At 37.9% G+C, this 25,732-nt stretch overlaps 1 long non-coding RNA gene across 2 annotated transcripts; it reads right to left on the bottom strand.

The window, feature by feature from the left end:
• Window positions 1-1,547: 1,547 nt before the first annotated feature.
• Window positions 1,548-24,367, bottom strand: LOC118173409. Of its 2 annotated transcripts, XR_004754173.1 has the most exons (4): window positions 24,184-24,367; window positions 6,294-6,414; window positions 2,572-2,723; window positions 1,548-1,881 (listed from the first exon to the last, which is right to left on the bottom strand). It is a non-coding gene; the product is annotated as an uncharacterized LOC118173409 (long non-coding RNA). The 2 variants fall into 2 exon arrangements; XR_004754174.1 differs by lacking the exons at window positions 1,548-1,881; window positions 2,572-2,723 and adding an exon at window positions 4,745-4,838.
• Window positions 24,368-25,732: the final 1,365 nt, after the last annotated feature.

Here is a 25,732-nt window from a genome sequence, read left to right as displayed (position 1 = left end):
AGCTCTTTCTGGCACCGCAGGTGTACACTGGTGTTCCTGCAAGCCATTAAGCCTGTCATAAAAAAAAAAAAAAAAAAACACCAACCCTGCCTAGCAGAAACCTGCTTTATCATGAAATTATTAGTCTGCTCTCCACAAGCAGTTTTGTCCCCCTTCCAGTCCCTAAGCATTCAGAGATTGACAGAAGGGGCTGTGTCTCACCCTGCCCCACTAGCTGTGGGCAGGGGCAGAGGAAGGCCCTGGCTGCATGGCAGAAGGCCTGGGCAGGCCTACCTGCGTGTTTTACTGCAAAACATCCAACACCCTTTTAAATATGTGATCCAGGATTTATTCAAACAGAAACGGCTGTAAAAAGCAGACTGAGGCAACACAGAAATAAAAGGAATAAAGGAAGGGGAGGAAATAAATATTTTCCCCTTCAGTGTCCTCATGAGGCAGCTCATTCCCATTACTCAGCCCCTCACAGCTACAGCATCTGCATGCTGTCTTTATATTTTTAAGTTTATATATGCTGTTGGTGAGGGTTGTTCTGAATGATACCATCACCATGAGACGGGGCACAGTTTACTTTACTGACAGAGTCCTTGGTTGTCACTACGCAGCCTCCAGCCAGCTCTTACTTTTCTTGGCTGGTGGTCAAGCTATCGATTATTAATCTTTTTTCAGGTACTATCACTCTTCAGGGTTTGCACTAAATTATTCTCCTCATTGATATGTAATAGATGAGAAACACAGGCTCCTGCAAAGGATGAAATTAGCTTTTATTTAGGAGTAGTACAAGTCTGTGCATGACTATAGATGTATTTTGAAGACTTTAAATAAATTTAAGCCAAGGGATGTTTCTTGCACCACTTCTCTATGTGGGCTTGAATTTAACCTTAGGTGGCTACTTAATTTAATCCTTTTCATCCTTATTTCCAGAACTCAGAGTTCCTAAACTAGGATTTTAGTAGACAGAGCAGATGGTGCTGTCTTTTTCTTCAAGGACTAAAATAAAATAAAATAAAATAAAATAAAATAAAAATAAAATAAAAATAAAATAAAAATAAAGGTGGTCAGATCGAACTCCTTAAGTGAAATGAAATATGTGGGGCCTCAGTGTACAATGTATGCCAGAACTGCTCACTGACTAGCTGTCGGAAATGTACTCCATTTTGAATTCTGGTAATAATGAAGGATTATTGTGCTTAGTCTTGCAGCTCACTGAAAAAAAAATAAAAAATATGTCAGAGCATATTACAGGAAAAGAAAAATTATTTCATCTTAAGTACAAAGGAAAGTAAGACAAGTGCAAAAAAGATTTCAGAAAGGGTTGGGATACCTCAGTGGAGTTCCCTGTAGGTATAAATAGGTGCTAGTAAGGCTTTACTGAGAATAATATAGAAATCAAATGATGTATTGGAATTAGTGAAAGTAATGGGAATAAATAAATAAATAAAAATAAGTTGAATGAACATCTTAAATCCATCATATTAGCCATCTTTTTTTCTTTTTCTTTCTTTCTTTTCCATTAAAGACTTAAACTAAGTCTTTAAAGTCTTTTAAGACTTTTCCATTAAAGACTTAGTTTAAGTGATTAATAAGTATCACAACACTTCGTGATTTCATGAATGGATTCCATTAAAACCCAACTGGACTTGATAAACATGGCTCCAATACTGAACAAGGATTTCAGAATTGGTTCTATAATTTTCCAGCATTCGTGTTAGCAGATATTTAGAAGAATGGTTATCTTAATACATAATTCACTCTGAGTTAATATATCTTTAGGCAGTTTGAAACCCCTTATGATTCACTGTGCACACTTGTCTCATTGATTTGTCCTTACTATGCCCCAATGAAAAGCATACAACTTTGGGGGAAAAATAGAGCTGTGCATTTCTGTAAAGATATAAATAATAATAATAATAATAATAATAATAAATGATTTCAAGATCTTGAAACACATTCCATTTTTTGCTTGAAAAGTAAAATAAAAATAATATAATTAAGCTGGTCATTCAATAAACAAGAGAGGTGGTTTTGGGGTTACAATATTATATAAAAACATTAAAGATTATGTTGCTGAGTAAATTACAAGTAAAATGAAGCAGATCTTTCAGCATGGATAAGACTTTTATGAGAAATAATATGTAAGGACTGGCTCCCATTATCTGCCTTGGTTTGAAACATTCCATGTGAATTTCAAGCTTTGTAAAAATAGAAATAGCAGGAACTATAGGAATAGCCTGGAATTTAAATGCAAGTGAAATTCAAACCCCGCTTTGGATATTTTAATGACTCCTGAGAAGAAAGGGTCAGTTTGAACAGTTTCCAGGTACTGGTTATTGAAATACAAAACACTAATAGCATAAAAAAAAAAAAAAAAAAAAAAAAAAAAAAAAAAGTTTAAAAATAAATGGTGTAACTGGCTACTGACCACCTGACCACATCTTGTTTGGCTTTACAGTGTCCACCAACATTCCTCTTGACATAAACAGAAGAAAGAGCAACATGTGTATGCCTGATTTATTTCAGCTGAGTATTTCCTCAGCACCAGGCAATTAGGCAAATGTACTAGTTTTTGCTTACCTTATATCACTTTATTTCTGTTTCTCTGAAAGACTAATTTCCAGAGTAGAGAAGTGCTTCCCAGATCACTTCCTGACCTGTGCCATAAACAACAGGCACTCATAAATTCTCGGTGCAAGACAGAAACCTCCTTATGAGTTTAAAAAGTAAATCTGATTTTAAGAGGGAGTAAGAAGCTGGCATTAGTAAAAGTTATATATCCATAGTATCAAAAATGTACTAGCATTAAGCTCACAATAAAACATGAGGACTGGTTCCAGTATGGAAAGGTATTTCAAAATGCATCAGGATCTCTTAAGAACTTGTTAATCTGGAGCAAGATCCAAATGCGCAATTATAAAATATTATCAGCTTAATGAATATGGTAATAAAATAAAGTATTCAGGCATGTTTTTTCCCATTACAAATACCTACAGGACAATTCTAATTTCATCTTCATAAGAAAGAGTAAAACCAAGCTCTAAAAGCTTAATACAGATTTTAAGTAAATGAAAAATGTATAGAGACTTTTAAATAATAGTGAAATAAAAGGTACGTGAAAACATTTGATGAATTTTCCAGATAAAGTTCAAGAAGGATGTAATTCTTTTTGTAATGTGTTTCTGTATATACTTCCTCATGGTCTGAAAAGTTTTTAAGTACAAAGCCTCAACCATGTTGGTGCTGTCTGATCCGTTCATTAAATTTGTAAAGAACAGCATCTTTCCTGAAAAGGGGAAGCAATTTTTCAAGTATTTGTAGTCTTGGAATAAAAGTTTGTTTAGTTTTCCTTCTGGTTATGGATAGTACATCGAAGGGTACTATCAACAGTGCCTGAGATGGGCCTTGAGAGACAAGAAAAGATTTTAGAAAAAGAAAAATCCCTGCTCTAAACCTTGCAAGTCATTAGTGAGTGAAATGAGATGTGTGCAGCACAGTTCAAACAAAAGCTTAGAAAAGTGAATAAGAGCATTGAGCATGATAAATTGCAACTCTATTCCAAAGTTAAGAATGACAATATCTTTCAATCCCAAATTTCTATCATAACATTTTACCCAAGTGCTTTTAGAAAGATTAAATCTTGGTGTGCAACCTATGACACCTAATCAACTTGGCTTAATGTTGCAATTTTTTAAAAGTTTTGTTTCTTATATCATCCTCAACTATTCAGTATGATACATATATTACATTAAAGGATATTCTATTCTTTTTATAAACTCTGGGTCAGGGGTTTTCTAGGTAAGCAGTGAATCTTTTTGGCATCTGGTATCAGTCCAAATCTCTGTAGACAGTAAACATGACAGAGATACTGATGGTTCTCCACTACGTAATTCCTGCAACCTGCATAATTTCCCCTAAATTATTTTCTGTTTGGGACCAGTAGATCCCACAGGGAAACCAGAGGAGGGAAAGGGGTGCAGGAAACTAAGAAGTCCATGCCAGGCAATTGAGAGAAAACAAGTGTATTGCCAGTAGGTTTACATTCTCTCTACAGCAGTCAACACACTAGGTCCCAAACATTTTCTCAATCTTCTCTCTTTCTAATAGCTTCCTGAGTTTGAGTGTCTTCCATACCACCCAATGCTAATCTGCGTGCTAATCTGTGCCTGTCTTCACCTTCCATCTTTTCTAAATTTGAGGACAGCAGATGGGCTATGTTTATTTTAGAGATAACCTCATCTGCTGTTTATATTGGGGGAAGAAAAAAAGTGCTCACTGATGACTTCGTACTGACACCTCCAGCTGAGGCTGACATTTGTTTTCTAGCTGTTATTGGTTTCTAATTATGTCTGGATATTCAGAGGATCAGCTAATTTGCTCCATAATTTTAGGAGGCAATTTTTAATTCCCTTTCAAACTCTCTGCTAATTTCATGGAATTATTAGATATGCAAATATGATGGGACTAAACCCATTGGGACTCTCTGGTGATTCAGTTCAGGTGCCTGAGTAGAACCTCCTTCTGCATTGCAAATACAAACTATCCAGCATGAAGGTAGTTAGGTGGGATGGCCAGGAAACACAAGGAGCTTTTGCTTCTTGTGCATTTTCCCACTCACCGCAACGAGTCAGCATGGGTCAATTCTTGCTGCTAAACAAGGGAGCTCTGGGCAAGGGCAGAGCGATGTGGAGCCTTGAGCAGAAAGGAGATGTTGTAAATTGGATTATGTGGAGAAAAGGGGACTCTGTAACCTATCAGAGAACATTTAAAGGCACCAATGCTAGAAACATAGAAGGTACAGTGGTCCAATTTGTGTTTCATTTTCCACTGCATTCTAAAAGGTTAGCCTAGGGTCAAAAAAATCTAATTAAAATTCAAAACATATTTGTATACCAGTGATAATTTCAAAGCAATGCAAAAAAAAAAAAAAAAAAAAGTGATTTTGCAGTTCTTACTGAAAACATTTCCAATGTTGTTTCAAGAATATTTCAAATAAATGCATTCAGATATAGTCCACAGGGGTTTCACTATATAAAAACACTCTAGTTATAGATTTTATCAGTTATTGCATGCACCAGCAAGAATTCAGGAGCATTTCAGGTTGTCTGTAATATTTAATCTTCTATATGTTCCCATTTTGTAAAGCTGTGCAATTTTAAACATCTAGGCATGTTTGAAATAATTGAGCCATTTAAACAGAGTGGAGCTAAGACCCATGCACATTAACTAAGGCCCTGTTATCTGTTTTGCAACTTTCTTTATAGCAGTGCTAAAATATATACATATATTCATGTAACTCAGAGATATCATTTGGTTTACTTTATAGTTTCAGACCACACGTGTGTTGCATTAATTCTGTTCGCTCACTAATCTGTTTAAAGGCTGATATCATCTTTTACAGTTTGCAACAAAAGCTGGTCTTCTCCTGACCACCCCAATTGTATCAATACCCTACAGTGAAAATAAATTGAAATAGATCCCTTGCTGTTAAGAAAATAATAATAATAATAATAATGACTTCCTGACTTTCACAGAATTTAACCTGAGTGACTGCAATTGGCACTCCAAATCCAGCATGACAATTAATTGCTCTTCTTTCTCCTCCCCCTACAACCTGCCCAGACGTTAGGCTGTTCCTGGATGAAGATTTTCATTTGTTTTATTCAACTCTGATATAATATTTACATGTGGAGCAGAAATACTGTTTATAAGGAACAGAATATCCTGTCACAGCATTGAAAACATCTGTTTCCAGCTGCTAACTCCCTCTTTTCAAATCTTTGACTATCACACATTTAGGCCTTAGCGTATCAAGCAGTAGTTTCTGGAGACAGCTATCCTTCTGCTGGCCTTGTGGACGAGTACCTTCTGGACAACACATAGCCACTAAGTTTGCACTACACAAGCTTATTTTTTTCTGGTTCCTCCTCTTGCAGACATGGAGCTTCAAAAGCTCCAGAAATTTCCACAGCTCTTTTTGGATTTCATTCCACAGTAAATAGCAACAGTTCCCAAACAAGAACAATCAATAAAATTATATTCAGTTTTCTGTCAGGGAAAACACCAGTCTCATAACAGCAAAATGCCATTGGTTTAACAAACATAATGTGGACAATTATTTGGATAAAATATGTAATTGGAAGAGAACCATCTCATTTGTATTGTACCCACAAGAAGAAATTAGCTGTACTCCTAAAACCCATGAGAGTGTCAGTATCTATGGAAATACTAGATAAGTTACTACTATGTTTATATTACACATCCTCATCTGAGCCACAGACAACAGAAAACCTAAGACTCACCAGCTCAGATTGTAGAAATTCATTGTTTTAGCTCTCCAGTGGCCCGCAGCCCTTTGAAATGCCAGCTGCACTGGGTGGTCTGTACAAAGGCGGTGGATACAGGTTATTCTAAGACTAGAGTCTACAAAGGAAAAGCAGACAAAAGTGCAGGAATCAGCGAAGTCTGACAGCTTTGCTGAGACTTAAAAGAAATAAATAGATTACATTTTTATAATCTTGTACAGATTCTTTTGTGGAGCTGTGACAATAAAGAAGTTTTTCTCCTCCCTCCTAAGCTGTCTGTGCTGTTCAGCTTTTAATGTATAATTGATCTAAATTGCTGTGAGAAGGCTTGAATTCTACCTACAGTGCCCCTCCCAGGGATGGTAATTGTGTAAGCAAGCAGGTTATAGGAATGTATAATAATGCTGCAGTACATCACCGCTCCACGTCCCGTCCCACCCACACACACCCCCAAATAAAGGAACCCTAGAAATTTTCTCATTCCCATTCTCGTTCAATGATGAAGCCACAATGACAGTGTCTTGCCCCAGGTCAAGTCCATAGTAAAAGTGAAGAACTGACTCGTAACTCAGCATCTACCCACAAGACAAGGCTTCTCTTACATTACCATTGCTACTTCATAAATACTGGGCATAACGTAGGTGGAACTTATCTAACGTCCTGCAGATAACATTTTCCCTGTACCCTTAGGATAAACTATAGTTGCTCTTGATCAGCACTCTTGCTTTAGATTTTGGACTTCTACTTTAAAACATACCTAGCTCCCATCAAGAGCAGAGAGGAAAAAAAATATATATGTAAGAAAAAAATGTAAGACTTACACCTCAGGGACAGCGGAAAAGAGTCTCACTATTGCAAGAACGGTAGTTAATACAGGAGTACTCAGAAATCAGATTTTATTTCCTCAACTCAAAGAACTTCCCTCTCTGGCAACACTGGAATTCATGCAATGGGATGTCAGACAGGAGGTGTGATTAAAGTAATAGTATAATTAAAAAGAGCTAGATGTGGGAATAAAAAGTATTTTTTTTTATTTTTATTTTTATTTTTTTCTTTCAGGGACTGGTTTGACTCACTAGTGAACAGCTTGCTGCAGATCTTTTTCTGCTTTCATGGTGAAGTTGTGTTTTCTTTAGCTGTCTTTTTTTTAGAGCAGATTTTCATCATGAGAGAAAATATTATTGCCACGGACAACACTGGAGATATTCAGCAGGCAACAGAACTCTGTCCTGTGTCCCTGTGACATACAGAGAATGAGTGTCAATCTCTGAAACCAGAGGACTGAGCCCAGACCTGGCTGATTTTAGAAATTATTCCCAATTATCTTTAGCATTGTGGGAACAATACGCAACCTGTTGTGCAGTATACTTGCTTTCAACAATAGAAATACAGGCAGAAAACCCGTTTAAGCCTCTAGATTAAACCTGTTGAAAATATTTTCAAATGATACAGTACATTTTTAAATATTAAAAATATTTCATTACCCTTCAAGGTTCCTTCAAGTTACATAGACTAGTTCACAAGACGACTTATATAAAGAGATAACAGTATCTTATCACCATAACCAGATTTCTAAAAAATGTGTGAACAGACATAAACCTGCCCCTGAGATCCAACACAAAGTCTATACAAGACATTTACTCTAGAATCTTTTTATTTCCTTCTTACTGATAAGACTATTCATGCAAGTATACGGATATCATTATGGATGTGATTTTGCTGCATTACATTCTTTAATGCCTAGCATAGTGCTATAATTGTGTTTGTGCCTAGACATTTTATCTTGCTCAAGTAGTGACAGTAGCTATTTTTATATGGGAACTTTTTGTTTGCAAGTATTATGATAGAGCTTTATGAAAAAATATATATTTATTTTGTTTGAGAAAGAGGGCATTAATCTTACAGCCTAATACTATTTATATCTCTTTCTGCCTCCTTGTCTTTATATGGATTCCTCTGGACATCAAGTCCCTTGGCCAGAATGCTCAACGTCTTCCACTCCTGAGCAGGAATAAGGCTAATCTGTGCCTTTGGTGCATAGGTAGGTCTGGTGGAAATTGATAACTGGGGTATTTCTTTTTGTGAGTGTGTGACCACTGGGAAATACAGTGGCTAAAATACCTCCTTTACACTGGTGTTATTTGTTTCTGCCAGGGGAATAACAAATTTAAATGAAAATTATTTCAAAACTAAGAACATGCACTACTGTAGCAATTAAACCCTTCTCATTTGGCAGACTAAGCATGGCCAACTTTCACAAATACCCCAAAGTGCACTAGCTCCTCGCTGTTATTTCAGTTTAGAGAGACGGAGAAACTGGTGGGCAATTTAAAAAAATAGGCTGAGAAACTATGCAATATGTTTACACAGAAAACATTCACATTGTCAGATCACTGTACAGTAGCGTGAACTGTCCATTTTATGGACAAAGACCATTATGTCAAATCCAGTTTAACCGAATAAAACAAAACTCAGTGTATATGAAAGAAAAATACTTCTGAGTTCCCTATGGCATTACTGAAGATTCAAGCCTCTGATAATGACTCAGGATGTATAACAGCCAAAATGTCTGCAGCAGGTTTCGTGAAAGATCAGAATCACATTTCTTGAGGTTAAATATTGTTTAGAAAGAACAAAATGCAGATGATCTTCCTTTATATACCAAATGATAAATGGGTTTTTACAAATTTGCAAGTTGAAAACCTTTCATAGAAATAGCAAAAGAGCATAGATATACACTATACATATATAACATACATATATAACGTAATTAGGAAAATGCTACTTTGCTATGTCAATTCAAGAAAGAAAATGACAGAAGAGAATAGAGCAACTGAAAGAGCGTGAGACCCAGTCCCTCACAAAAATCAAAGAAAAATTTTGGGATGGGGGGTCAGTAACATTGCAGATAAATAGGTGTACCTAAAAGTCAACTCCGTGTTCTCTTTCCCGTTGTTCTCATTTCCCTTCTACTCTTTGTACTCTCCAGAAAGTCAATTTTTTGAGATAATTAGGTTCCTTACAAAGAAAGAATATTAAAATGGTATCCACCATTTTTGGTGACAGGAGGAAAAAAAAACAAACAAACAAACAAACAAAAAAAAAAACTCACATTGTTTCATTGGCTTCGAATTTTCCTCCTTAATGCATAGAGACTATTTGTTGTTAAATATTTATGTAACTAGGGTATTATGATGACCGATATAAACAGGGTGAGTAGAATAATAAGGAAAACATTCTAGTAGTTACATTATATTTTCTAGTATGTCCAGTTTAGTGTGCAAAATGCATCCTAAATATTTATATCCAGCAAGAAGCAGCATTTAAGCATAAATTCTATAAGGCTTAATTCCAGAACTCATCTCTCCAATATATCAATCCACGGAGATGGTATTTCCACACAGTTTAGCATGCAACTCTAAAAACTCAAGCAAATGCACATTCCTTTTCCTACTGTACGGGAATCTAGTTCCTGAGTTTGTATGATTCACCGGGTTTGAGAGAGAATTCAGGTGTTGCAGTAATTTTCTTTCCCATCTTCAGGAGCACTCATTGCCAAGCAACTGTCTGCCAAAGCAAAAAGCAGACTGGAAAGCTGGTGTATTTTTTTGCTTTGTTATTTGTTCCCTGCAAACTCATCTCATTCCAGAATCTGGGCATCACTGTAAGCTTCTGCAATCATTGCATTGATTGGGAACAGTGTTTGTAACAATGCAGTACAAAATTGCAAAAGACCTGGAAGCTTGCGGCAGCACTGGGGAACAAATAGAATTGCCTTCCATTGTCACATTCAAAAGCATTACAAACAAAAAAAAAAAAAAACAGCAATGACAAAAACTTGGAAGCTTGCTTCAGAGCTGATGAGCAAGTAGTACATAATCCTCCCATACAGAAGGCCTATAGAAACTTGCCAGTCTTTTGGGATGGCAAGCAGATGGTGGGAAGAACGCAGTGACAGCTTGAGAAGGCTGCACAGCTATCTATAGATGGAGTTCTGGTATCAACATTAACCTAAAGGTTGTTAGGAAGATAAGAAGCAATGATCTCTCTTGCAAACTCTGAAAAGCAACATTAGAAAAGCAAAATGCACACATGAATAGGAGATGAAAGCAGTGTTACTTCTTATCTACCAAGGGCAGATAATTTAATTATATTCTGCAGACGATAGCAGAGGAAAGGTGATACAAAAATGCTCAGATTTTGCCTAGGAACTTTATATGTTCTTTCATTTTATTTAAGCTGTTGTAAGTTGAACCAAAGGAAAATGAGTAATTACTTTTGCCTTATCCAGTGTATTTCTCCATTACTAATATTTTTGACAGATGGTACTATTGAACTCAAAGCTAAAAAGGAAAGCATAATATTGTAGTAAATACTAAATACAATCAGTTACCATTTTCAGGATCTCTAATAATTTTTCCAAAATAAAGGAATATGGATTCCTTTATTGAAAAAGTTTTTTTATTTTATTTTTTTCCTAAATAATAATAATAATAATAGCAATAAAAATATTCCTTCTGTTTCTTTTCTATTCCCTTTTCTCCCACATCTCAAAAGGTCACTGGTATGCAAGTATGTGAATTTGCCTCAAATTTATGACTTAGGTCACTTCTTCCCTCTCCAGTAACCAGGAACTTAGCAAAACAGCAATTAGGTCTCAATGTGGATCACTTGATATTGACACAGAAAAGGGATCTTCAAATCTCAGTTAGTGATAAAGAGAAGAAAGCCTTCATTTTAGCAGTACAGAAGCTCAGTCATATCAAGGTAAATACACTATCTCAGCAGAAGAGCAGACTGAAGCCTCTCTGGGTCTTAGATAAGAAAGTTGGTACCCAGGTGATTGACAAAGATGATGCAAACAGTAGATTTTGAAAATCAACTGAGTCAAAATAGTAATCTTAGCTTTGTGGGGTGGCACAAGAGCTCTGCTGCCCTGGCATTTTGATCCCAAAAGACACTGGCACTGCCTCGTGCAGTACTGCTAGTGTAGAGAAATTTGCCACAGATCCCTTCAGAAGTAGTAGTGTTAACAAAGACAAGCAGTCCTTCTCTGCCTTCTGTGGGCAAACATGGCTTGAGCATATTATTTTCTGTTTATTTTGAGAACAAAAGTGAGAGGCCAGTAAGAGTTCAGAACACGTATTATTCTCTATACAAACAACAGGGAAGATAAATGAAAAAGCAGGAAAGGAAAGAAAAAGCAAGTATTTTATAATTGCTATCAAGTCCTGAATATGAGATAGAACAGAGGACAGTGGAGACTTTGTTCAGCTGCCTTCTCCAGCACATAAAATGACTAAATGCAAGAGATGAAAAAAACACCCTTTTCTAGGCATGTAGGTAGGAGCTGACAGTAGGGCATAACTTAGAAATATTATTAGTCATGACGATACAATCAAAAGAGATTTAGACACTTTTCACTGTGGCTTTAAGCCATGTGGTTAATGCAGCTTTCAGTGCTCAGCTGAAGCTGATGTGAAAAGCGATGAGAAATCTCTGAAAAAAAAAAAAAAATCTGCAGAACTCTGTTTATCATCACACAGAGCTCTAACACATATCTTGAAAAAAAATAATCATCATCATCATTAAAAAAAAAAAAAAAAAAGTGGAATCACAGACAAATGGCCTTAACAACAACTTGCTGCCAGTTCATCTCTGGGCTCTTATGCTTGCCAGCATAAACACAGTGAAGCCTGAAGCCTGCATGGAAATATCAGCCTAAAGTGATATGAAACAACCTAAAAGTCTGGCCAGCGTACCTATGACATTGGTGCCAGTTCTAATACCATTTCCTACTAATGTTTGAAGAAAATTAAAAGGTTGTGATATTGGTTTTGATTTCCTGGATTAAGTTGCTGAATACACTGCACCATACCTAAATGCAGAGCACTCCAAAGGCATTCATCACCCAGTTCTCTTTACACAAACTGCCTGCTGAAAGCTGTCATGAGCTTCTATTTGTTCCAGCCAACATCTCCTTCTGTATACACTTTATTACTTTTCTTGCCTTTTAATTATCCAGCCAAAATGCTCTTAGTCTGTCTTCATCACTTTCTACCTTTCAGCATTACACTTGTGGTCAGAACATTGACTATATTCAAGTCAGAAGGATGTAAGAGTCCACAAAATGGACCACGAGGTTACATGGTGTCAGAGATGCTCCTCTGTTTGCATGTCCCACTCCTGGTATAGTCATCTTATTTACCCTGGTCTGAAATTTGTGCATTAATATCTAGTCTCTGGAATGAGACTTGAAGCTAAAAGTGGGCCAGCATACAGCCCGACACATACCCATTTCCAGATATTGCACTAATTTGTAGAGCAAGCACAAAAACCTTGGGCTGACAAATAAGCTGAGCAAATATACAGACATTCAGAAATACACAACAGGATAATTAATCACCTGGAAAGATTGATAGCGATACTATAATTTCCTATGAAAACAATTCTAAAACAAACAAACAAAAACACTCAGAGGCCACATCCAAAACTGTAGAAGCAAATTTGGATTCATCATGCACTCATGTTTTGCATTCACTATATACATAGCCCCATATGAAGTAGTAACCTGTTACCTTTTACACAAAAATCTGAGAAATGGAGGAGCTTCTGTCAGAAAGGACAGGAAAATATCCTTCTTCCTGAAGACTGGCCTCTGGGACATGGAAAAACATTATGAACATTTAAGGCAGTAGATTTGCAGTGTTCATGGGCTCCTGGTTAGGTATACTCTGGTTCGATTCTTGTTTTAATTGCAGGAAGGTAAAGGAAAACTACCTCCTTGCTTGAACATACTCTTCCCAAGTGTATTAGTTCTTTTCGAACTTACACATAATCAGAAATTAAGCTATAGAAATGCAGCTCAGGGAAAACTGAAAAGTTTTAATTTCCCAGTGCCCCTATCATGCTGCAGCTGTAACAGCTCTGTTTCTTCGTCAAAATCCATGATTTTCCTGTACTTTTTCACATTTGATTCCAGGATGGTGCCACAGTAGTACATCCAGGCAGATGCACTTAAAGGCAACTGTTGCAAGAAATGCTCACTCTTATGGGTCTCTACTCTAAAACCTTGCTGGAGGAAAAGAAAAAAATATATATATATACATATTTATGTATGGTAATATCATGTATTACTCTGGAACTGAAAAAAAAAAAACAAAAAACTGTGGTGTTTATACTCAAAATAGGTTCAATAAATATAAAAAACATAGCCCTTTAAAATGACAGCAGTTTTAAAAATCTGTAATTTATAAAGGTATCTTTGTAATTTTCATATCTGGAAAAGCTGTTTGGGCAGTTTTAAAAGCTCACTGTAAATGCAGTTGTAAACATTCAGTTGAAAAGCATAAAGATAAGTTGTTCATTTGCATTTTTATCTGTGTTGTCTTACAACCATTAATTGTGGAAATGAAATAGAGAAAAGTGTATTAAACCCCAGGCTACTAGAAATTAATATAGATTGGGAATAGAAATATCTGGAAGAGATGACCTCCATGTTTCAGGGAAAGATTAATCAAGGCACCAGTTACAGTTTCCAATTTACTGCAAAACAGCATCTCCTCTTTCATAACATCTATATAAGCAATATAATAGTTTCAGCAGAATTCTTAGATTATCTGATGGTAACAAAACTAAAAGCCAATGTTCCAGTTTTTGGTGTATGAATCACTGTAGCCGTAAGCCAGATGTGGGTATGTTTAATTGCAGTGAGTTTTAATCATAGGATATCAAGTGGCTTATATGCAGTTAAACATTCACCTTCTGCAAACTGTCATTTGCATTCATTTTCAAGCCATTCAGAACTCAATAGGGCAGATCCAAGCTGATGCAAATTGTCATAGCTGTATGAAAGGCAATGAGGCCAATGCAAACTTACACTGGCTGGGAATGGGTCCTAGTATTTGGCTATTTAAAGAATCAGTCTTAGAGGGCTTACTCAGGTGATTTCTCTGGCTTACAGCTGGTGAAGGTTAGGTGTGTTAGCAAAGGCTAGGCAGAACTCAGAGGAGCTGCACCGGAGTATCTCAGAGAAAACCTTGGCTCCTGATTTTATGTCAGAGTGGTACCCCAGAAAGAATGTATTAATTGTAAATGTAATCAGCTTAAACTCATTGAATAAGCAAGTGAATTCTCTCAAGCCATACGAAGCTACAGTCCCCATGGAACATAATTTTAATTTAATGTTCTTATGTTAATAACTAGGAAATGTCATGGCATTTAAACTGCAGGACTGCACTGTAGCCAACTTCTCATCAAATTTAGGGCTGCTCCCCATCATCAGGTGAGGTACGTACCTCAGATGGGGCAAGCAGAAGGTAGAGTGCCAGATGCTGCTTGCGATGAAAGTGAAAGCCTACACTTCTGTCCATAACATGGGAACTTGGCTACAGTTTGTCTATGGACAAGCAGTCTCCCTCAAATGAAAAAATATGGAAGATGCAGAATACTTATCTAAATGAAAATGGTGCTGTTTCACATAAACCAAGACTTCAAGACATTTGAGAATCTGAAAATGCTTCCCAAATTCCCACATAACAAATAATCCTGCTAAGATGCAGGATTAGGAGCGCAGTATAAGCAAATCAAACAGTTCATTTGAGCATCCTCATCACTTGTTAATTCCACTGAGGACTCATCAACAATTCTTTTATATTAGACATGCAGTTATTGTTATTATTACTTTTGTGTGTGTAGCAGATGTGTCCTGCCTTTTACATTTCAGAACATAAAACTTCCAATACAGCAAATTAATGTTTATTAAGAAATTAAGTGCAAAATAATCTCCTTTACACTACTTAAAAATAATCAAGGAAGTTAAGAAACTTGTGGTTTTGATCAGAAATATAAATTCTAATAAAAATAAAACATTGCTACAGGTTCAGGGAAACTTTACAAGTATTGAAAAGAAATATTATGTTTACAACTCATTACTTTCCCAGCTGTACTGCCCGTATACCTTTTTATATCAGGACTTGGGTCCCCAAGTCACCCTGATGGATCCAAAAGAATTGCCATCCTTTGCGCATAGTGCTGCGTGAGCAAACATTAGGGTGTGTGAGTTAACCAACCAGTCTTCAAATAAGGGCTGGAAACAGAAAACAGATGCCTTTATATAGAGAGATAGATAGATAAGAATATCAAAGATCTTGGCTAGATGCTAACTTAATTTAGATAGTAATTCACAGAGATGTTGAATTATGTGAGGAAGACAATGGCTTTGTGAGAGCCTGCAGGCTAGCCCTCTCCACAGACGGAGCTTCTGGGAAGGAGACTGCAGAGCAGTGACCTCTGAGGGCACTGAGTTACTGACTGCTCCTTTCCTGCAAAGGCCTTTTCATTCAGTGCATGTACAGAGCCTAGCACATAGGCTTTTTAGTCTGGAACGCCTGGGTACTGTTGTAGAGGAAATGAGTAATCATAATAATGACACCATAATTAACCGGTTAATTAATTAGGTCCCACCTTCTTCAATGGAACACTCGAGCTTTTCCTGTATAAACAGCAAAGCGGTCAAAAAACCACTCGTGTCCATACAGGATAATAATCGCAGTTCACCTTCCTGCCAGAGGAAGCTAGCAAACACTGATTTCTGTTGGAAAACCCTCTTGATTGGACACCTTGTTTTATCTATCAGCTCTGCATCTTTTAGATTTTCTCTGTGTTTCCTTCCAAAGAAGACAAAGAAAATCCCTGGTCAGATTCTGAGCTCTGCGTGCCTCAGCCTACCTTCCATACGAGCGTTGTCTCCCTTTCCACTGCCATTGCACTGTTGTGAGAAAAACAGACTTGTATGATGATTAACAACATGCACGAGTGACATCTTCTTTTATATAATTGTTCTCAAAGCAGCAACATTAGGACAGTTAGCTGCCTTCAGATACAAACTGTCAACTGCAGGATCTCACATTAGCAATATCATTAGCCAACTCACTGTTGGATGAAAACCTTATCTTAAACACTCCTACTTATATTGAACTTCACCCACCCATGCTAGTCATTTAATTTTAATGTTCTATTTCACCCAACGTATTTATGTTTTTTACTTCTAAATTTTAATCTAAGTCTCATTTCCCTTTTTAGTGCAAAAGCGATGTTTAACCTTGCTGTACTTCAGCTCCATGACTCAATGCAATGGTTAATGCCATTTTTAGTGAGCTTTGGGAACATGAAAAAAATACCACGTTGACAAGGACTGTATTGAATAGCTAGCTTCTCATTATATCAGAGAAGTTCCATTATAATAGAGTACAGAGATTACCTTTGGGCTAATAAGATGAATGAAAAAAAAAAAAAAAAAGACCTGAAGATGGACTCTTGTTCACATTGCGAGGATTACATTTACAGCATGTTTCACCTTAGGCTCTCTGCTGATGTTTACCGAGACTTAAATATCATAATCCCCATGAGAAGACTAAAGCACAATGAAACTAAATAACACTTATTATTTAGAACATTAGTAACGTTGTTGAGAAACACCAATTTCCTCGTCAATCAGGTGCCACCCTACCCCAAACCAGACAAAGAGGGTATAATTATTAGCTGGAATCGTGTGCATTCACTTCACATGACACAGCTACAGAGCTGCGATCCTTTTTCTGTTTCCTCCTGCCCTAGATCGGAGCTGTGTTCACTGTCATCTCCTTCTTGTACTACAGCATCAGAATTTCTAACCAAAAATTCTCAGGCAAGGACGTAGGTGAAAATTATCAGCAGCATGCCTCAGCAAATATTTATTAATGTGTTTTATCTATATTGGGGTAAGCAAGACATTCCCCAGACAAGAGCCAGAACCCTGTTGTGCTGCGCTCAGTAAACACACAGCTTGATAAACAGTCCCTGCTCTGAAGATCTAATATTTCCTCCCACTTCCCATGGAATTTTCTGCACAAAGCACCACAGTGAATCCTTGTGGTGCTTCAGCAATAACTTGTCATCACTGCGCTTTTGACAATTTGGGATAAAAGCTCCTTTTACATCTGTAATTTCTATAGCTCCATATAAAAAGAAAATGGAGCCAAAGGAACAATGTTGCCAGCATTAAAAATACAGACAGCTAGGCCCTATGCCTTATGTTCTTTTCTTTCACAATGACCTCTAAGATCTAAAGGAGAAGGCAAAGATCCAGGACTAGGAGTTAGGAGCCAATGTGACCTTTTCTTTAAGCTAGACAATAAACAGTAAAGGGTATTGTTAATGCAGTGCACAGGCATTTAGCCACATGTCTCATTAACTTTAATGGGAGTCTCACCTAAATATCTGAACATCGCTTCGAAAGTATACCCTAAAGTGTGATGTCTGGGGAAAAAAAAATGCCCAGAGAACATATAAAAAAGAAGAGAAATATGAAAGAGCAAAGCCAGATACAAAAGTACACGGTGGGAATACATAGGGGTTATTTGCGTGTTCGCTGTGAAAAGAGGCAGCTAACCTCCCAGCCAGACACCAAGGTGTTTCGAAGCAGTCAATAGAGGGAGAACGTAACTAGAAGGGAAAAGGTATCAAAGGACTAGTTCCATTAGCAGCAGCAGGGAGCTGAAGCCAAAACATACGGGGAATCCATGGGGAATATCAATCTACAAACCCCAGTGTGACAGTTTTATGTTTCACCATAATTTAATATAATAGAGAGATGTAGGCACTAAAGCATTCAGGTTAAAGTATTCATGAATAATAAAATCATATTCATTTTATCTCGTCACATTCTATTCAAAATTATTTTACTATCTTCCAAAGGGTAAATCTGGCAAGGTTTCTGAACATGTTAAGATAATTTAAAAGTAACTGCTTAAGTTGTTTAAACCTTTAATGGCTTCTTCCATGTCAGTCTCTGTGAAAACCATGAATGGGAGAGGAAGGAGAGGAAAAAATGTTATGTTCACATAGAACAGAACCAATAGGTTGTACACAACAGGGTCTGGAAAACAAATTTGCTCACAGATAACTTCACATGTAAACACCACAGTGATTTGTTCTAAATAAGTTTTGAAACTAATAATGGCACCATGAACAGGGCTGTTCTTTCACACCTACAGAATGATCACTGCTGGTTTTACAGATACAAGCAAGTCTTTAGACCCAACTGATAAAGTCAGTATTGTTTAGCATGGTGGTCCTAAACATTTTATTGTTATTTCTGAGTGGCAGGAGCACTGCTGCTGCCAGCAGAAAGCACTGAACTGCACCACATCCACATGCCCTCACAGCTCACTTAAGCTTTCTGAGTCCTCTAAATCAGAGTGCAATAAAGATATTTTCATTTCTAGTACTTAATGAGTTTCGTTCCCCTCTAAGCACTAGATCTGATCCAGAAAAGCATCTGGGCACGTGCTGAAAACACATGAATAACCCAACAGCTTCAAGCTGCTTGATTCCTCCCTTTCACCCCGGGATTTGGCATGCTTTTCCTAGAGCCAGGCAAAGGAAACTGCAAATCATTAACTAAATAATCTTTGCCCATGACAGAGACATTAATCAAAATGTCGGTATTCATGTTCCAGAGGGGCATTTAAACCATCGTCTATTCATTCTCTCCAATATAACCCAATGTCACTTCTACTGAACAGCTTTCAGACTTCCTTCCAGAAGTACGACAGTATCTATACTAATTTCAGCTTTATGTAACATCCTCCAATAGAAGATCCAGTATTTATGGGATTGAGCAAATGAAAAAAAAATCAGTTGTGGAAGTCAGTATAGTGTCAAGCAAATAGAAGGGAATATTCAGTGCAACCTTCTACCTGGAGAAACCTTTTTTAATTAAAAAATAGCTAATATTTTCTTCTTAACAGTGCAAACCTGATTGTTAACTTCTCATCTGCCCTAGTACCCTCCTCCTCTCATTTCTCACCAATTCAAATACTTTAAGTTGAAATCCTGCAAGAGCAAATCTTCAACTGTGCATAAAATCTAAATTCAGAGAGGAAAAAAAAATCCCCAAACAAAACAACTCACATTCCTTTCAAGCTTATTATCACCATGTATTCATTCATCCTCAAAACAAAACGCTTTTTGTTTTGTTTTGTTTTCATGAGCTGCACAAAACAAGACAATAAATCTAAAAATCCTGTTACATTACACAAATTATCCTACAGTTGGAAACAAGGCTGTTTTACCTCTCCGGAGAGCAGGAAACCAATGCTAAAAAATAACTTTCCAGGAAATATTTTGTTTCCTAATTATTTTCTTGTTTATTAGAAAACTAAGGAGAAACAAATGGAGCTGGTACTTTAATGCAAATCCCTTCTGTAACATATAATTGTGGTACTGCACATGCCTTTCCTCTTGGAAAAGATAATAATCAGTACTTCTGCACAGATAATCTAAGACCTTGGAAAAATATAGGAATAAAAAGTTTTATGAAGTGAAGTAATTATTGTAGTTTTTAATACGAGTGCTATTGACTTTGATGAAGTATTTTATCATCATGGATTATTCCTGCAAAGAAGGTACCATGACTGACAGCATGCCCTGACGGGGGATTGTGAGGAGCACAGATCAAGCACTCTCAATACATTGATACAGCCAACAAGAAGAGGTTTCCTGAAAAAAAAAAACTTACAACTTGGCATGTAAGAGGGGTCTCCTTTAAGTAAAGCCTTGTCATTAAGCCACAAAACTCATGTAATTTAACCAGCTTCAGTGTTGTTGAGGGAACATCCTTGACAAGCTGAATTCTGTAGGATCAGCAGAGGACCTGCCCCTCCACTTTAGCACCTGGGGTAGGAACCGTGAGGTGTTGGTGAGGACACACATGCTTGTCTCCAGTGTGTCACACCTCTGCACACAGTAGGCCTTCTGCAATATATATATTACATAGCTGATAGCTTCTAAATGTTTCATCTCTTCGTTAAGAATAGTTTTAGGAAATAGGGTTACCTAAATGAGGATCAAGTAAAGAATTTTAAATATATTTTTAGTTGAAAAATGGGTTCATTGCTTTCTTGTGGAATATATCCAGGCAATTATTCTTCTCCCAGTTTCTTCAGTCTTAATAAAGATCATTGCTTATCTAGCTGTTCATTTCACAACATTCCCATAATAGATTGTGACCCAAGCTTTTGTTCTGATCTCATATTTTCTAGGTGCTGTTTCCTGAAAGTGATCAGCAATGACAATAATGAAGTACTTTGCTCTTCATTTATAGTCTGCTGGAAGATAAAAACATTGAGAGGAAAACCTTCCAAGTATGGAGGTTGAAGTTTGGTCTCACTACTACATCATATAGCCCCTGAGTTTCCCAGGCCTGTGCCAGATCGCTCAAATTCAGATAAATTAACCTATTTCTCAGAAGAGTTCATTAACCTGGACTCTGTACCACCCTTGCATGGCTGCATCCACTGCTCCCTAGTCTATTTCAGGATCTGGGATTAGCTGATGAACCATTCACGTTTCATCTTCCATGACGCAAAGCCTGACTCCTGCGCCTCTTCCTCTTCCCTTGGCCAACCCCCTCCCTACATCTGGCAGATGGAATAAATAAAGCTAGGCATGTGCGTGCTGAACATGAATAATTGGAGGACACAGTTTGGAATGACTGTAAAATTAAGTGTGGAAGCAGTAAGTGTGGTAAAAGAGCAGTTACCTAACCCTTATGAAAATAGGCAGAGGTAAAAACAACATCTGAGCAGATCAGATACCCTTCTTTTCCCCTCCATACATTACTGTCAGCTCTACTCAAATGGAAAGATGGAAAAGGAGGGGGAAAAGAGATACTGTTAACCTTTGTTATTTCACCAGCACAGTTTGAAGAGCAGCATTGTGAATGTACCAGAGCAATTGGTGCAGTGAACATGCTGAGGGAGAGGGAAAAGTCAAACAGTAACGGGATCTCTCAGACTGATTATTTGACAGGGAAAATGTACATGAATCTCCACCCTGAGGACTATGAGATGTTTGTTCTTTTTCACATGTCACATTTAAGTGCTATTGTTTTGGAGATGGAGAATGTTGTTGGCTTTTTTTTTTTCCTGAAGAGCTCATGACCTGAAAAATACAGTTTTGAGGAACAAAATTGTGAAGTATTTTATTAAGTGGGTCATGTCTGAGTAAGAGTCATTTGACCAAAAAAAGAAGTTAAAAGTAGCACAAATTTTCTTGAGAATTTAAAAAGTTTTGATTTTTCAATTGAATTTCTTTAAGAAATTTCCAGAATATTCAGGAAAAAATATTTACTTTTAGACGGCAGTAAAAGCTGCAATCTAAAAAGAGGTTAGAAAAGGAAACTTTAGCAAATATTTCGGCTTCAGAAAAGCTTCAGTGTAGGCAGAAAACCAAGTAGCTCTGCATTCAATTCTAATTTCTGTGCAAACTTCTCTGATTATGCACACAGGAGATGGGGAGTAAGCTATGGGCCACCTCATCTGCTCTGTGTAGCAATTCCCTGCTAGAGAGGTTCATTATGCCTACAGGCACTAGGCCAATGGAACAAGTCTGATAGATATCTATTGCTAGATTTTAGACAACAACCACAGTAATCCCAGCCACCTAGGCTCTACCATAACAGAGAGAAGAATAAGGTTTGGCTGAGGGCAGCCTGGCTGGGACACTGCTGGTAAGGGCACCAGAGCAGGGCAGCAGTCATGAACCAAGAGGCTGAGAGAGCAAAGCCATGATTAAGCTCAGAGTTCAGGGGATTTGCTGGATGCTCAGCTGGCAGCAAGAGCAAAGAGAAGACTTTCATCTGCATTTGTTGGGCCAGACAGTTTTGGATGAGGAACGTGGTATAATTCTTCCTGTGACTGCCACTTTGGATTGCAGCAGCCAGCCCCACTCAAGGCTGCCCTCAGCAGCCATTTGGAAGGCGAGCTAGTGGCCACCTGCCTGCGAGGCTGAACTTTTGTTCAGAGTACATCCCATTGCTGTTCTGCTGCATGAGCTGGCTGCCTTTGGGCTTCCAGGTGGGTATCAAGCTGTTGTCAACCTTCAAAACCCTTCATGGTGAGAACCAGTCCTACCAGAGAGGTCATCTCCTTTCTTCCTCCTCATGTACCCTGCAGTAGCCAATGCCAGCAGAAATATTCAATATTCAACCATGAGTGCTCATGGCTGAAGGGAGGGCAAGACAAGGACCCTGGAATGAGAACAAGCAGATGCAGACATGGTAGGGAATAGAGAAGAGGGGCCAAACAAGTACCCTCAACTCCACTAACATGGTGCAACCTTGCAATTGCTTCTCCAGGTCCCCACTAAATTCCTTTCTGGAACATGTTTCCCTACTGGTCTGTCTCATATTTTATTAAATAAGTCTAGCAATAAGCTAGGGGTTGAAAATTGCAAAAGCCACAGTAAAAAGATAAATGCTGCCTGGGTTCCTGCAGCAAAACACATTGGAGGGCTGGCAGTGGATATTAACATTGTGGTTGTTTTATGAAGAAGGGTTTGAACAGGTGATAGATGTTTCTGCTACATATAGACAGTCTTAAATTAAAATGAAGCCAAGCCAAAAATATTTATCAAAGGTCATCAACTTATTATTAGCTGTGTAACAATATTGTCATCATTTTTGCTCACAGCTCACTGAAATGCTACTCATTGGTTTAAACAAGGTTGTGTCAGGTAATGTTCCAATAAAACAAAAACACAGTTCTTGCCCTAAACAGTTTACCTATACAGTAGCATAGGCTGCCTTTGCTACTGCCTCTATTTTTACTTGTCATAACAGAACATCACTGCTGTTCCAGAAAAATAAACTGGATCATGTCTATTGGATCTTAAATTCTGAATTCTTGCTTTCAGCTGATCTTTCTTCAGCTTCCACGGGAAGGTTATATATGCTTTTCTTGTAGCTCTCTTCCCTCTCCCACAGCCTCTCAGCCCCAGATCAGGTTCTTCATGCAGAGTACAGGGAAAAATGAAGTTGGGTTTATGTTAGGACAAGGGTGTTCTACTTCAGTTATTTATTGCAGTAATCACCCCATGGAACTGTGCTTTTCTCAAATTGCACGTATAAATTATCAGCTATTACTCCCTCCTGCAAAGGTTGATGCAACCTCTTGTTTTACAGGTACAGCAAAAAGTAGAGGTTAAAACATGCTTATGACTTGATTTTTCTCCCTGCTTCACCAACTGAAGAGAAACAGCAAAGGAAGCCAACATATTACCATATGAGCAGCTTATATGCTAACTGGAATTATATATAAGCTTTGTGAAGCATTCTGAAATGCTGTACATGAGCTTTGAGAGATTGAGATTCTCACTGCTATTCATTTTTCAATTTTCAGCTTCAAAGATCTTGGACATTCTCCTCTAGGCTCATCTAGAAGCAAGAATCCAAGGTCTAGTCACATCGGATGATTTTCTCAGACACAAGATTTGTTGCAGCAGTCTTGAGACAAACCAGGAGAAGAAAAAGGGAAGAAAGTTTATGCAGTATTAGAGTTGCTTTCATTTTTCCCATATGCCATGACAATTCTATTGTCCTTCAGCGATGAAAGTAAATGCACTTTTAGGAATATGACTAAGATTATTTTTTTTGTACTTTATAATCTGCTTTTCACTAAGTCTTTTGTATACGTCCATGCAAAACTGTTTTCTGTTAGCTATTGTTACAGACATGAGAACACCACTGATTGTTGACAAATCAGCCTTACTGGAACAAGATTGTACTCCAAAGAAGGGTTTAGTAAGAGAAGCATGGGAGATGCTATGCTGTCTGACTACAGTTAGCTCCAACGCAGAGCTGATCTCTCTACCCTGAGAGAAGCCTTTCAGGGTGCATTGATACAAGGCTGCCTTACAACATCCCATATACTCTGACAGTGCATCCCAACCTACTGCTAGATTCTTGCCTGCATGCTGGTGGTAGAAGCTTCTACCAGGAGGAGTATCACACTGCCAGAGCTCGCCACCCAGGACCCTCGCCACCCAGGACCCAGTCCCACCATACCTAAGCATGGCAAGTGGAGCAGGTCCAAGGACAACAGCCAACTTCAACTGAGTGCAGATCACAAGGCAAGCTTGCAACAATAATGCAAGTCCAAAATCCAACCAAGAGAATAATCCCCATATCAGAGTCCAGCTGAACAAGGCCTACAGCCAAACACAACCCTAAGAGAATTAGGGACCAAGATTCCTCCTATATAGCTTTGGCCAAGCCTGGAGGCCCAGAGTTGAGCTTAAATGAAGGGCCTGGGTCTATGGGTGGGGTGGGCTTGGGTCTCAGGTGAGGCTGCTCAGGTGCATCAAGGCCTCTGAGTGCCCTACCACCTTCTTGCAATCTCCTGTTCCCTATTCACAGTATTCAAACTCAATAATCAATATTTTAAAATCACTCAGGAGGGGCTGTTGAGATACAGACATATTTTGTCATATCTTTGTATTCAGTTTGGAAAGGCTGTGGCACTGGAGCCCAGCTGCTGTGTATCACTAGGAGCTGTATCATTTAACGGCAGTAGAGGTTACAGCACATGATTTTGTTCATATAACCCATCGCATTGACCAGTCCCATTGTTAGTCTGAGCATTTAAATGAGTTCTTACTAGAAAAAAAAAAAAAAAAAAAAAAAAAAAAAGAGCAAGGTAAGGCAAGGACAAATACATAATTATCTAATTATCTTGAATGTTAAAAAAGAAAAGAAAAAAATGGTGAAGCAGAAGTTCATGTTCTTCTATGTGGAACACAGCCCAGTTAATGTACAATTTAGATGCAATAGTTTTCTCTGGATGGGAAATCAGTTGGTTCTTTTTTATTTTATTTTTTCCCTAGCTTATCCTTTTATTTTCCTGGAGAATAAAATAATGGTAGAAATGAACTCCTTTAGCAGGCTGTGCAAATTCATTAATGACATTATCAAAATAATGATTTCAAACATGTGTCAGCACAGGCAGCAGCACTGCACTTTTATTGAGAGTCATCCTGCATTCCACTTCTGCCCTAATGTGAACATGCAGCTTTGTCATCCCCACTGCAAGAAATATAAGGTCTTAAAAAAGCTATATTTGCCATGTTCCTGCATGTTCTCTCCTTGTAATTTCAGATATCAAGGGCCAAGCTGGCAATCAACCCGTTTCTATTGCCCTCCAAAATAAATTTTAGATAGCAGTGATCTTCTGAGGTTACTTAATAATCTTTTAAAAATCAGCCATGAAAATGAGCATGCTATGTGATTCTTTGCCCACTAATTAGGCTGATTCAGATCCACAGCTCCTCCAAAACACGGTGTAGGGTGAAGGAGGCTCTTGGCCACTTGTGCTCCCCTGTCATGTGGTGTGTCCGATGTGCAGGGTGCTCCAGCACTCTGCTGCCTTCCTCCTTACTGCCCATGCTGGGATTTCCATGCCTGTTTTGGAGCACTGCAGCAGCAAAATGGGTGTTACTGTATACACAACACTGGCTCCGCATGTGGAATTTTGACAGAAAATGCTGGCTGGGTCTAACATTGAATGTGATTTGCCAACCAACAGACTATAATGTGGAGCATCTTTGAAAAGATGAGG

This window comes from Oxyura jamaicensis, chromosome 12, assembly GCF_011077185.1.
Source record: "Oxyura jamaicensis isolate SHBP4307 breed ruddy duck chromosome 12, BPBGC_Ojam_1.0, whole genome shotgun sequence".
Classification (NCBI taxonomy): domain Eukaryota; kingdom Metazoa; phylum Chordata; class Aves; order Anseriformes; family Anatidae; genus Oxyura; species Oxyura jamaicensis.
This window is presented reverse-complemented; position numbering and strand designations above follow the sequence as displayed.